Genomic DNA, 15,242 nt, shown 5'->3' with positions numbered 1-15,242 from the left:
TTCTATCAACCACTTTTATGATTCTTCTATGGTGTTTTTTGTTATTTTGGAGTACGATATCCCCAGTCCTTGCTCACTTGCATTATATATAAAGAAGTAATAAAGAATAAAGAAGTAAAATAAGGGCTTGAAACCACATAACTGAATAATTTGACAAAATTGTAGTTTTTGAGTGAACTGCTGTAAACGTTTAAAATGATGGAATATTTACCAGCACTGTTGTGTGTTAAGGTGCCATATTTGAATGAATGGTATGTTTTGTTGGTAGTACTCACCCTATCAGTCATAATGATTCCAGTAGTAACTTCTTGTTTTGTCTGTGAGGATCTGCTGTTTTCTCTCCTGAAAAAACATTTTTATATAATATATTTCAGAGGTGTCAAGTAACGAAGTACAAATACTTCGTTACCTTACTTAAGTAGAAATTTGGGGTATCTATACTTTACTGGAGTAATTAATTTTCAGACGACTTTTTTCTTCTACTCCTTACATTTTGACGCAATTATCTGTACTTTCTACTCCTTACATTTTAAAAATAGCCTCGTTACTCCTATTTAATTTCGGCTTGTCGTCGTAAAAAAACAAAAAAAACTTGGCCAATTACACAAACGGTTTAGACCGGTTTAGAGAGAGAGAGAGTTTTCCTTACATTACTTTTATACTTCAACTTCTACAGAATGTTTTTAAACCCTAGTATCTATACTTCTACCTGAGTAATGAATGTGAATACTTTTGACACCTCTGATATATTTACATCTTCATTCAACCTACACATATTGACTGCACAAAAGTAAAAACCTATATTCTGAATTGCAACCATGAACTTGACAACACATACGGCAGAACAAACTTAATATTTATTAATATCACAATACACTCTGCAAATACAAGAAAATGATTTCACAATTTGTATAAATAATTAGTGGAAGGATCTTACTTTATTCTTGTAATTAAATAAACATTGCAGATTTTACAAAACCAATACATAAACAAACTAGTGAATATTTGACATTTTATATACAATAGTAAGAAATAACTTCAGGAGTCTTAGATAGTGCTTGTCAACAGCTCTATAGAATTATAAGAAAGCACAAAATGAAGCATAGGCTGTGCTATAAAAAAACAAAACAAAGACATTGCTGAAAAATAAAAAGTACTATCTGTACATTGACCATGTGCCTGTGTTTTAGTCGTTACAGGTTTCTGGCATATCGCTCCTTTGTGAGCTGGTGCTGTCGGGTATGTGTCGTGATTCCAGCCTGTGTGTTGATGAGGGTTCGCCGTGAGTTTCCAGATGATCAGGGCAGATATGTTGGTTTCCTACAAGCTGATGATTGAATGTGGACACCATGGTGGAGATGACCTCCTCCTTGTCTGGCCGCTCATACTCCGCACAAAGGTCTGGTGGAATGGGTATCTTAAGTACCTCATCCATGTATGAAGCAGGTTCCACAAAAACATGCTCAAATATTAGGTCCTGCAGGTCATCTAGGTACTCTGTGCAATAAAACAAAATTTACCCTAACTTTCAGGAAAACTTGCAATAACACTGTTAATTTATATTTCATTTTATAAAATAAAAAAATTTAAGTAACTTACTGAATGTTGGTGGTGTCTTCACTTGTTTGATCGTGCGTTGTCCTTTCCTGGCCTTTGGAAAGTTCACTTTGAATAGTGGATGTCCTGTTGTTGTTGTTGTTGTTGTTACTTGTGCACGACCAGCATTTTCATTGTAATGAAATGCAGCCAGGTATAATCTGCAAGTGCACAGACACAATTCAGGAAAATAGCCTATAGTGATGTAAAGTTATTTTAACAGCAGTTCAATTACCTGCACAACATTCCAAGAAATGGGAACACCACATTTTTTGGGGCAAACCTTAGAATGACACTATGAAATGACTCCAAAGATGAAGTCTGGTGATGTGGACTTAGTTTGGTGACGAAGACAAAGAACAGATCTCAATGGACCTGCTTTCTCATTTGGAAACACAACATTTGAAGTATTTCTTTTCCAACACCAAATACCATAAAGACGTTAACCTCTCTGTTATTGTAGCTATTGCATTGTCCTACCATCACAAAAATTCAGTTTGTTTCTGTTAGCCTAACTGAAGTCCCGTGATTCCCCGTGATCTGAAAGTGAGCCTTCAGATCACTTGGACGTGGCTGTGTTATTAGAGATAAAAACGATCTAAATACTGTTCGTTTTCTCACACAAACCGCTCGTTTCGTGTCTTAGGCCATCAATGTGTACTTACGATGGGGAATTGTTTAATTTTGGACGATGGGGAATTGTTTTAATTTGGACTCTGCATGCTCTTGGAGTCAGTATCCATATGCCTGCATTATATGACTGACAGACAAGAACGGATTGACCTAAAAATATCAAAATTGAAACTACTGCGGAGACAAAGACACCTACATCTTGGATGCACTTCAGGTAAGCTAAAACATCCCAAAATTTAATTTCAAAGTGAACTATCCCTTTAACGTCATTGTGGTATTTGATGTTGGAAAAGAAACAAATACTTCAAATGTTGCGTTTCCAAATGAGAAAGCACGTCCGTTCAGTGAGTTCTGTATTCCGTCATTGAAACGGGTATCCGTGTGTGGACCACGGAAGGTCAGTGTCATTGACTTGCGTTGGAGTTATATCCGTGGCCGCATCACGGAATTTGGGGCGATTCCGTGATGGCTCCACGGATTTTGAGTTAAGGGCCCGTGGACATTTCACTGAATCGACACCTCAGAATTGGTTCTTGTAATAGGCTGAAAAATCTCCCGAGCACGGCCACTGCCTTCCACAATTCCTTCTTGAATAAAAAAAAACATTGCGCGCTGCGCCTGCTTCAGACTGTTGCTGGCTGAACAGGATCTAAAATTGCGATAATCAAACACGGTTTTAATGATAATTAAATTTTAAACGATAATATTAACCGTCAGTACATTTTATCGTGAAACCGGTAATCGTCCCATCCCTACATTCTAAGCAGCAGCCAGGCATGGTGGTGTAAGGGTCTAATTTATGCTTTCTGCAAAATACAAGAAATGATGTGAACCACACCTATAATCAGCAGGTAGACTTTCATTTGACTTGCAAGGAGGTTTACCTCAAATGTACAACGTGGCTGGCTTTTTTTGCATGGATTTTTTTAAAATAATTAAATATATTCAGATTTGTATCCAGTAAGAGGATAAAGTTGCCCTTAACAAATCATTGAAAGCATTATTTAAATAAATCCATGTGTGTAATGCTTATATTTTATTATTCTGTACTGAAAAAAGCAAAGTGTACCTCGAAAAAATATATGTAGTTAGACAAAATGGGTCGGTGCAACTGCATTAGCCAACGCAAAATCTCTTAGGTAAAACTCAGTTTTGTTTTCACATGTACTGGTAAGGGAAAAATGCAACTAAGTTTTTAATGATTGTCAAATTGTATGCTGATCAACTACGAACAATGAGCCATCAGACATGTATTTTATATAATTATTTAAAATATATATATATATATATTCCGTGTTTTGGATGCGAGTGGCAGCATGCAATTTAAAATATTTAAGATTAATTGTATAGACATCGTATAGAGGTAAGGAAGACGGCTCATTAATATTAAAAAACGGTCGTTCGAATGCGATGTTTACCAGACGCTATAGCTCTATAGAGCAGAATCTGTGTGGGCTTGAAAAATTTGTTAGAATTGAGAACTCTTCGCAGTGACAATTTGTTTTTCTTTTTATAACTTGACCTTTTTATTCTGCAATATTTTACAATTTCATAACAGTACCGTTATTTTTGGTCTCAAACACAGTTTGTTTGATTGCATAAAAGCACAAAAAAAAAAAGAAAATATTTTTTATTTGTCCACTTAAAAGCTTCTCACGCTATATTATATAATACTGTATTTATCGTAACTGTGACATATCACTCGCTTAGTTTAGGTTCATTTTTGATGCCCCAGGCCACATTTTAATTTTACAAAAGCACCTAAGTTTCCGTTTATACGCATATAAAAACATACATACAGTAAGAAAATATACGTTACTCTTGTTGTATGAACAAAATTTTAAATGTGAGTGAATAACGTCCACCGTCCTCAGAGGTTAGCAACAAGGAACAGTGACTGACCGCGAGCAAAATAAACATTTTAACAGAATTGTCACTGAGGTCTAAAACCTTACCTGACATTTTTTTAATTTTCGCTGGGTAGAGCTGAGTCTGGCCCTTTTTGCCAGGCCATCTCACCGTTATCACAGTATCCTTTTTCCAGTTTTCTGGGTTCAGTTTGTCCATCGATACTCCACAACCACTCGGGTCTACCCACTTGAGGTCCCCTGCAGCAAATGACCCCTCTTCAAAAAATGAAAAAAGGCAGTGGAAATTTAGCACATCCATTTTCCACAAATGAATCTGAATAAAGGCTATGAAAGAGTTTAATCAGTTGATGAACTTGAGTAATAGCCAGTACAGCGCTCACAGTTTAAAACGAAAAGGGCACAAAATACAAGTATACGTACTAACAGAGCCTGCGTATGCTACTACTTACCGGCGTCCGTTATGCACGCGACGTCACGCATACACGCCAGAACGTAGTACGCAGTACGTATTTCGCGCCCTTTACGTTTTAAACTGTGAGCGGGGTACTACTGGCTGCTACAAAGGATTCCATTCATTGTGCTAAGCTAAGCTAGCGCCGACCCTGTCAAACTAAAACAATGCATGCACTGAGACAAAAATGCATTTGCCCACCTATCTAAATGTATGAAAGAATGTCAATAAGCCCTATTTAAAAAACGGTGGAGTGTTCCTTTAAGTAGACATTCTGTAGTGTAAGTGTAAGTCTGCAATCGGACGTTATTGGAGATACTATACTTCATCTGACTATTTAAAGATAAAGTAGCTTTTATTTATTTGTATAAAATAGGACTAGTTTGCAAATTTAACCTTCACGGAAATGTAGGCTAAGACTGATTTATTCAAATTTTAGAAGTAAAAATATATGGACCAAATATTTTATTGGATAAATTATATGAAATGGTCTAAAATGACTGGGTTGTCTGGGAGGGAAAGTAATTATTAAGTAGGCCTATAATTCTTTGACGTGGTGATCTGCTGTTTTTGGTGTTTAATGTGTTGTGTTTAGATAAGTAGGCTAATAGCCTACACTACAGTTTAGAGGAAAGTCATTTTTTGTAAAGGTTTAATTCAGTTTAATTCAACTACCACAATGCAATTTTAATTTCAATTTGGGTAAAATATGTGTCAAATATACAAAAAATATTTGAAATGAATATGTATTTTTAAATATAATTTTTCTTGATGTGTAAGTGTAGCCCATTTTACCTTAAATACCGAAGTCTTGAAAATATGTGTAGCCTATAATGTTTAATGAAAAGTCAGCACTAGATTACAGTTGCAGAAACAGAACAGTTTATTAACAATAAGTAGGCTAATAATACAGAGTAGCCTAAAGCCCTATTCGCACGGGATTAGTATTACCCTGGACCTCTGTAATTAAGAAATTACCCCCTGACGTCTGTGTTTTTGGTGGCTCATTCACACGGGCAAATAAATGTTCGTAATTCCCTCGAGTTTACGGACTTTACAGCGTGCGCCCACCCATTCGCACTTCACTAGCTGAACGTGCTGAAACGAAGATCGCGCTGCAGTATTGCAATTCAAAAAAAGAACTTATTTAAAACCAATTTATTAGAGAAATATATTATATATATTATAGAATATCATATTATTGTATAAATATATAATATATCTTCTTTTTCTTTTATTCTTTGTCCATATTTACAACAAACCTGCCTGAAGAAGGTATTATAAATACCGAAACGTCGCGATAGGCTTGTTTTTCTATTCATTTTATTTGGTTTATTTCATTTTATATCATTTTTACTCTTTCACACTTTGATTTCTTGAGATACTTACAGGATGGACGTCTTTAGAGGCCGTGCGAGACAAAGAAATGCTCCACGATACAGACTACTAAGTTACACTACCACAAAAAGCGTCCAAACTTTCCAAAAGAGCTTCCATGTTGCGCCAAAATGCTTAATTTGACGTTTCCATGACAACGGTCCGAGTTGAGCTTCCGGATCACGTCTAGTTTGTTTTCTCTTTTGCAGCACTTCATAGTTTTTATTGGAGAAAAACTATAATCGGATTGGAGTAGGGCATATCGAGAGATTTTATTGTTAATATAGTTTTAATACAGACGTAAAATGGACTGTTAAACGGCCCATAATGGTTATTACGTTCTTTAGGAAACGATAGGCTCACAGAAAAACTGCCCAAATCACAGACATGGGGATTCGCACGGGACTGGTATTATCAGAGGACCCCTGTGTTGGCCGAAATACGGTAGGTAATTTTCGGGGGAATTTTTACAGACATTTTTACAGACATGGCAGATTCGCACGGGATAAAAATCACAGACGACCTCTGCGATTATTACAAATTACCGGAGGTCCCTAGGTAATACTAATCCCGTGCGAATAGGGCTTAAAGCCCATGTTGCAGGTTTTTTTATTTTTTTTTTATTAATATAACCTTGAATGAAAATACCATGTGAAAAGTAAATGCAGGATTAAAAATTGTTTTGCAAGACATAAGGGCACAAATTTAATAGAAAACGTGACCGTTTCCTTGACCGTGTTGAAAAAACGCTTTTTTTCACCATCGCGTCATATGACGCCACATGAGGTAGTCGTTCGCCGGCTCTGCGTTCGCTCAGTGCGGAGTAGGTTGGTATTCAGTTGGAGCGGTCATGATTCAGTGTGTTTTCGGTGCTTATTGTATTTCAATTAATCATCGTCGTGGTAAATGATTGTGAATTATGGCCTGTCAGGGCATCGAGTCCACAGGTTTCTGAATAAGAAAAAGGACGGTGCGATCTTCCGTGCCTGTGTGCGTTTTGTGCAGGGTAAGAGACGGGACTTCACTTCTGCTTCTGCTTTTGCTTTGAATAACGCGGTAGTGTGTAGCGTTCACTATAGACCGAATGATTATAATCCCGGCGATATGTGGACACTGTCCCGGCTCCTTCATCGGGTCACCCGGTGACGGTCCGCCGTCAGCATGTGGTTTGGCCGCCGGCGGGAAACATGACGCTCACGGATCCGTCAGAGATCACATATTGTACATCTGTTTTACAAAATGTGCCTTGTCTTAATTTAATTCATTAACATATCCTACATAAACTTGTAATGCATTTATGTGTTTGTTATTAGTCTGCAGCCAACACTTATTATTATAAATATAATATATTATGTTCTATATTTCATTTTCAATCTGTACAAACCGACTTTAATGTTTGTGTTGGCTGTTTCTACATATAAAGTTTTTATACAGTAAGACAGTTGTGATTGTGATCATTTTTTGTATTCATCGTCACCAAATGGGTCAATTCAAAGCCTTTATAAAGTCCCTCTTCCTCTGGAAACTGTCTCCTAATGGCTGACACACACAGCACATGCAGGTAAGGGTCTAAATACTAGCTTTGCCATTGCCTGATACATGATGATAATAATCTGTACAGTACTGTGATCTGAGCATAGTGTTATCCATATCGTCAGGCTAACGTGAATACATCTATAAGCTAACACTGTTCTCTTGCCCTGTTCTCCTCACACCACAACTCACCGTTGTTCTGTCTAACCATGGCCTGTCCTGCTCACTTGGCTTCATATCAGGCTCATAATTATATGATATCATCATATATATCAATTATATGAATTATATATATCATACGAGTAAACATTTAGGCTACAATTCCCCCAGCTTTCCGAGCTGTCATTGCGATCCATTGCTTTCCTATTGTTTACTTTGACCGCTCTACCTCATGTTGCGTCACTTCCGGTTCGGCGGTTTTCAAATGCGGAAGTAAAATTTTCTCACAAAAACGACTCCAGAAGCCTAAATAGCGTTTTATAAGTATATGTTTATATTTAAATCTAGTTCCTACATTATTTTTCTATACATTGGCTTACTGGGTATTCTAACCTGCAACATGGGCTTTAAGTAACAATAGTAATGTACAATGAACAGAGATGAAATTGAAACATCAAGCTAAATATCAAATAATATTAGAAAAGTAGTAAATTTAACATTAACATTTAAACATTTATTCACATTAATTTAAACAATTAAACTTTTGTTTTAAAATGAACATATTTAACATAAACGTTTAACATAGCCTAAAGAAGGCTACTTCGTAATACCTTCTGCAGGCATTCCAGCTGCAGGTGCGGAGTCCGTGGGTGACGGGGGAGAGGATTCCAATGGAATTTCAACCTCCTCAGGGACTTTTACCATATGAACGACAATGTTGTTTTGAATGTTGACTTTTAATGTACCGCATTCGAGGAAGTACTTTTCCACGTTCTGTCCATCTTCTAAAAGAGAAGTAAGGTCATGGGTCGCCAAAAAATCTTGCAGGACAGAATTGTGAATGGTATAGTTAGTCTCCCCGAAATCTCCGAAGAAAGTGATGTGTGCGGTGGCAGTGGACTTGTAAATTGTCGATTTTTGGAGCATTTTGCATTTTCGGCAGCGATGGAATTTTTGTCTTGGCAAAGTTTGCCAGAATTTGCAGTTCCCGCAGCTGCGGGACACAGCGACCTCAGCGCGGTTAATGACACCTGTCACAGATGTCACTTGTTGTTCCTTTTTTTCATATGGAGCTGTGTCACCAAGTCCAGCCAAAGATGGAATTTCTTTGATTTCAGTTTCCTTGGTAGTAGTCAGAAACAGTTCTCCGTCAAATTCTCATGTGGTTAACGAGGTGAACTGGTAGGATTTCCCATAAGATACCAATCCAATTTGAGTTTCCCAGAGCTGCAGTTTTATTCTCCCGGTGACGTCCTCTACTTGAACGCTCTGCGTTTCCATCTGCCTGCCTTGGAATTCTACATTTTCCGTTCCCAGGGTCAGGTGCGCGACTCTTGCAGTGAGTAGACCAACCTGACGAAATATAAAGAAAAAAGTTAATTAATTAAAATAGCAGATCAAATACAGTAGCCAAGCAATTAAATATAATTTAAAATAAGATAACTTACATGTAGCCTCCGTTTGGTTTTATTTGGAGGGTCAGATTTGTTCTGCGTCTGCATATTATGTCCATGCCCTCACCTGAACGACCTAAAAGGAGGAGATATGCAATAAGTCATAAATATAGTATTTTTTTAGGAAAATAAGTAGCGTACAACATCATAGAAAGTTGATTAAATACTTATTTGGTTCTTTTTTTTTTTTTAGCCGATTGTTTAATTATAGACACATTGTGCAAGTATCCGGTTATACTTGTGTCTTCGTCGTCCAGCTTAATTTTCTTTGCTCCAGATGCCATGATGACTTGTCAGTAGCCGAATGTGATACAAGGTGAATTGTGCACACTTTTATAACCTACGACCAACAGAAGTCTACCAATTAGGTATGAAAGATACATGTCAAGTGCACAAGAGTTCAATTAAAGGACAGTGATGGCAAAGTCAAACATAGTATAAGTAGGCTAGACTTTTATGTATAGATTAACAGTATAATTTTAATGTAATATGTTTTTACATATTGTGTGAATATGTTAACATAAAAAAAATACCTGTAGTCTATGTTAAAAAAATGAACGTTGCAGTCTTTATTGTTATGAAGTTACTTAGGCTATTGAAAGATAGAAATCTTGCAAAATTATATTTGAGTTATATTGTGTATAAAAGATTTTTCATGACCAAATAATGTCATTGTATTAAATGTATGGAAAAATGTTGGAAATGCTAGGTCTGGATAATCAGAGTTTATTTGATTACCAAAAAAAAAAAAAAATGTAGTTTTGTTGTTCATTTATTAGGCTTTGTTTTAAAAATGTTTTAGATTTTGTGTAACTTTTGATAAGGACGTTTTTATGAATTCTATGAAAAATGTAATATTGTGTTTATTAACTTTAGGGTACTTTAAATAGATTCAATGCAAAAATAAAGTTCTGTAGTTTGACACATGCAGACGTATTTGCAGAGTTAATTAGTTCGTCTAGTAGGTGTGATACTTTATTCTAAGGGCGTTTGCAGACATCAATAGTTACAAATGTATCTATAGTGGGTGGTGTGGCGCAATGGATAAGACACATGCCTTTGGTGTGAGAGACCCGGGTTCGAATCCACTGTGAGACACCAATGTGTCCCTGAGCAAGACACTTAACCCCTAGTTGCTCCAGAGGCGTGCGACCTCTGACATATATAGCAATTGTAAGTCGCTTTGGATAAAAGCGTCAGCTAAATGAATAAATGTAAATGTAATGTAAATGTAAAATCTATACGGCTGTCATGCACTTGTCATGGGTTCAATTGTCTAGACGGCTCATTTGTCCCACATTGCTGTAGTTTTTGTTAATAGATTGTAAGACATTAGAGAAATGTTCATTACAAATGTAAAGGTACATGAAATTATGTTATTTTATATGAATGTGCATTAACATGGAAGTACCAATTCGATTTCATAGCTTTCTTTGGTGTAAAAACCACTTTGTGCAGTGTCGTTTGATGTGGAAGAAAAGTAGATTAAACATTTGTTAGACGAAATTATTTCTTGAGTTTGAAATGGTCTTTTATGTCCTCTATAATATGGCGATATTTCAGAGGACAACTGTTTGGTGTGTGCAATCACAGTGGACGTTATTGAGTGCACTTAATCTCACATTGATGAGAGATGTTAGCTACACTCTCAGCGGTTGTTTAAATTCTGTCACTTATTTTCATTCATTCTTGCTATTGAATATTAATCAAGTAACGGCCCGGGAATAGTGAAAAGTGGTTCAGTGTGTGATTTAGGATTCAGGTTGTTGGAGATCAGATGTTAAATATCAAAGTTCGTCAGAGTTGTAGAAACTTGATGGCGTGTCTGATTAAAACACGGGACAAATACCAGTCCTTTGCTCTCTTTTATTTTCAGTTCAAGATGATTAAGTCTTGGGTAATTCACATGGCTCAAAGATCATGGACTGCAGATTCACACGTTGTAAATAGACTAATAGTAAAAAGATACTGTGAAAAGTTAAATAAATTGCATAAATAAATAAATTATTAACGATGGTGAAAAATAAAAAAGAGAAATATTGTTAAGGTAAGTGTTTAATTAGTTTTGTGTTTGACTTTGTTGAGAGGGTTGACCTTTATTTGAACTTCTGAATGATCCTATTGATAGGTGTATTGATACTTTTGTTATGCAGGTTTGCACCACAGACATAGTTCGAATTACTGGGGGTACTGGGGTGTACTATACTCCCCAATGAAGATCCAGTACCCCCCAAAGGGACAGAAATATCAGTATTGGGGGGGTCAGATAATTTTTCTGATATTGTGAAAAAATATAATTACAGTTACAATACAAGTCAACTCCTATTTTCACTGTAGGAACATTTTAATGTAAAGCGATTTCAGACGCCCCTATTGTGGACCGTACCATTTTTAACCACCGTGGCTAATGAAGCAACGGAGATAGAGAACGACTTCAACTTCTCAAGCAAGTGTCAACGTTGAATGACAAAACGCTAGTTTCATAAAGTATAATTCTTTTCAACATTCCTTATTTATATATTCCCCTGGACCCCCCTAGGGGTACAAGGCTCCACCAACAAAAAAATGTGGGAAACACATTAGGCTATATGATGATCTACAAAAAAAAAAAAAAAAAATACACATTTAATTATTTTATTATTAAAATACATTATTATTGATTTACCTCATTTTGAGCCGGGAAAAACCCTGAAATAGGCAATAGGCTTCTTGTAAAGGTATTACTTTTACTAGTTATTAAAATGGTATTTCAGTGCCCTTAACTTCTAACTTTTGGGAGTTGATCAAAACAGTTCTCTTTTGGATATAAAATAACAATGAGATATTCTGTAGCCTACTGATTATCAGTTTGTCGCATGTTTAGACCTTGTATGTGTGTTGCACAACACATGTTGCACTTGGCGATCACGGTGGGGATTGATATGGTAGTGGACCGTGATGGTCATAGAAGAAGTAAAGGAGCAGCACCCCCCAGTTATGGTGGGGTAATTCGCACTCTGACCACAGAATAACGTAGCCTACCAAATGCGGAACTAAAGAGCAATACTCGTTTGAACCGTGTCGAACGCATAATAAGGTTGAATGGACGATATATTAGTGTTGCCCAGATATATGAGATGAGATGTTTACGATGTTTACAACAGTGCCACGAGAAGCGTTTGAGTTTGCTTAAATCTTTGTATAAAATTATGTTTTCTACAGTAGGCCTATTAACGTCGAAAAGTTTTGTAACATTTTTTATTGCTGGATGACAATGGTTGTTAAGTCTGGTGTTGGACAATGTGCTAAAGTAGCCTACACATTGTGGATGTCTTCCTTATCTGTAGTCTATTCCTTTTGTTTTTGTCTTGGAGAGTTTCTACTATTAAATTGGTAAGTTGAATCTTGATTAGAGAGACAACATGTTCAGTGCTGGTACGCAGATGTGTGATTAATGACTTCATCAAACTGCAGAGTATGGATTTGATCCTGTGGAAAAAAAACCTATTGATGAAATCATAGAATATCCAAGTCTTCATGTATTTTTTGGAATGGCGAGTTTGATCTTTTATAGAGAGAATATAACATTTTTCTCATTTTGGAAATATAGTTTTGGAAGTGTTTAAGTGAATGGAATTAAGTACATATGTGTTATATATTTGTTTTTTCTTTTGTAAAAATGTCTTTTAAAGATGTTAATGTAGGCTACAACAATTCAAATTTAAGCCATTTTTTGTCAACCTGCAATCAATGTCCTATCTGATAAAATGGTGTCCAACATAATGCCAAAATGAAGAAAAGCTGTAATTGCATTCAGCAAGTAAGTAAAGGCAACACTATGAAATTAGCTTTGATGAATTATACTACATTGTGATTTATGTGCATACATTTGTTGTTTAGGTAATTTATTCTGCTTGTATTTCTTCACATAAGAAAGAAATTCACGAGTTCACATCTACATAAAATGAATACAATAAAAGGTTATGTGTGCTGTCCGGGGTAGGGCTCGGGGGCCCGTTTTTCGTACGTCGCTTACTCAGTTAGCTGGATTTGATTGTTGGCGATTTGGCATGATCTTGGATTGTTTGGTTCTTCGACACTCATCCTGGACTTGCTGTCATAGCAACAGGTGCGCAATCTTAAACCTGCTCGTGAGCAGGCTTATTTCATATTGACAGGATTAGATCCCGGCTTTATAAGCGGAGCTGAAACGGGAAGTCCAGCGCAGCGCGATAGTGCACTTTCTGAGAGATATATTTTTTCTCGTGATTCGTGAGATTGTCGTTTTTTTGACGCTTTTAGGTGTATAAAAACAGTTTTAGTTTTTTTGTGGCATTTCCAAGCCACTGTTGTGAAGCAGTTTTTTTTTTTTTTTTTGGCTATCATAATTTTTTATGAAGAGATCATACAATCATGACCATGCCGATTACAGTATATGTCACTCAGGCTTCACTAACGTGATTGGTACCATAGACTATAGGCTACCATAGACTGCCATCAAGGCCTCAATAAAGTGATTATGTGAACAGAAAGGGGGTTCAAAATGTAAATGTGCTGCCCAGTTACTATTGGGATTCTTAAAGGGGACATATCATGCTAAATCCACTTTTTTAGCCCTTAAATGCATTTTGTTGTATATTTGGAGTGTTTAGAAGTACAGAAAAGTTGAAATTATTCTCTTCAGGTACTTCGTTGATATCTTTATATTTTTCAACCTGTTCCGATTTTTCTGTTCTCTATGACGTTTTTTGAACTATTACGTCATAGTATTTGCAGCGGAAACTGCCAAATAAGGACATTGACTTCCGGCCCAACACTTCGAGCAATCCGCCATTTTTATTTCTCGCTGCAATTTTGTAGTCCAAGCTAAAGGATGCAGAAGTTACGAGAGGGTAAGTTAAAATGTTCGGTTGTTGGATGTAGTAACCCACACGCTTCATTACACCGTAAACTGCCGCGCTTGTGAGCAGAGAGAGAGATAACCGGTCGCGCGCGCGCTCTCTCTCTCTCTCTTCGGAGCCAGGCGAAAGTGTAAACAAGACTTCACCGTCTCCAGACTAGACGCTGTCTTGCTCTCTCTCCCTCGCACATATTAATCAAAATAAATCGACACGGTGGTAAAAGGTCGGAAGACCAAAGTTTCATGTGTAAATACAGTAACACACCAGTGCGATACATCCATATGAAGACGTTGTTCTACAGGTTCGTCGTCTTCATTTTCATCTCGCTCCGGCTCCGACTCTGGCTCGAACATGTAAGGCTGGCTGGACAAGTCTTCCGTTGTTGACATTTTGTTAATAACGTGTGAATAAAAAGTTTCTGTGCCGCTAGATAATCGTATCTCTGCTATCAAACTACAAAAATGGCCGAACGGGGTGGAGTTGAACCGAGTGTCACCTCAGCAACCTGGAGGGGGGGTGGGGTATGAAGTGTCTCAATGTTTTTTAAAGAGACCGCACCAAAACGAGTTGCTCTCAGACGCACATCAGAAAAGGGGTAGAAAAGGGGCCTGTGGAGCTATAATAATGAGGAATTCAGACCCAAGCGTTGCAGTTCCGCTTTATATAGGCTACAAATGTATGATTTATATGTAAAAAGGAACAATTTAAAAGCATGATATGTCTCCTTTAATATTCCAGATTAGTAATATTATATCAAATAAAATAAGGCAATTGACTAAAATCTTCCATATCACAAATGTGAAAGCAAAATGGCCAGGATCTGTGCATGACTGAAGAATTTTCAGAGATTCACATTTATACACATTAAGGAAATTTCCACAATTAAATATCAAGCTCACTGTATTACACACACCTATGCTGATCCTAACAGAACTGCATTTTTTCATAGGTGATTATGACATTATATTATATTTCATTATCTAGAATATCTAAGTCTACGAAACGAGAGAGAGCGTTTTCACATTTGGCTTCTAAACTGTGCAATAGCGTTCCTTGTTCAGATCTCACACTCACTCTCCCAGTTTAAATCTAGATTAAAGGTGCAATGTGTATTTTTTTAGCGGCATCTAGTGATGAGAATTGCGAATTGCAAACAGATAGTAACTCATGGCAGATCCTTCAAATATCAAACTTGAATGAAAAACTACGGTGGCCGACGGTTTCCCGAAATTCTGCTGCGTCTTTTTCTGCTGCTTCTCATTCAAGTTATTGACGAAACGCGCTCTGT

The 15,242-nt window shown here is 36.8% G+C and overlaps 1 long non-coding RNA gene across 1 annotated transcript; it reads right to left on the bottom strand.

Moving 5' to 3' along the window:
- Window positions 1-1,194: 1,194 nt before the first annotated feature.
- Window positions 1,195-1,943, bottom strand: LOC309496821. Its single transcript, XR_014205254.1, has 3 exons — window positions 1,832-1,943; window positions 1,600-1,757; window positions 1,195-1,497 (listed from the first exon to the last, which is right to left on the bottom strand). It is a non-coding gene; the product is annotated as an uncharacterized lncRNA (long non-coding RNA).
- Window positions 1,944-15,242: the final 13,299 nt, after the last annotated feature.

This window comes from Leuciscus leuciscus, assembly GCF_965113295.1.
Source record: "Leuciscus leuciscus genome assembly, chromosome: 4".
Taxonomy (NCBI): domain Eukaryota; kingdom Metazoa; phylum Chordata; class Actinopteri; order Cypriniformes; family Leuciscidae; genus Leuciscus; species Leuciscus leuciscus.
Note: the sequence above shows the minus strand (reverse complement) of the source record. Positions and strands in the feature narration are given on the sequence as shown.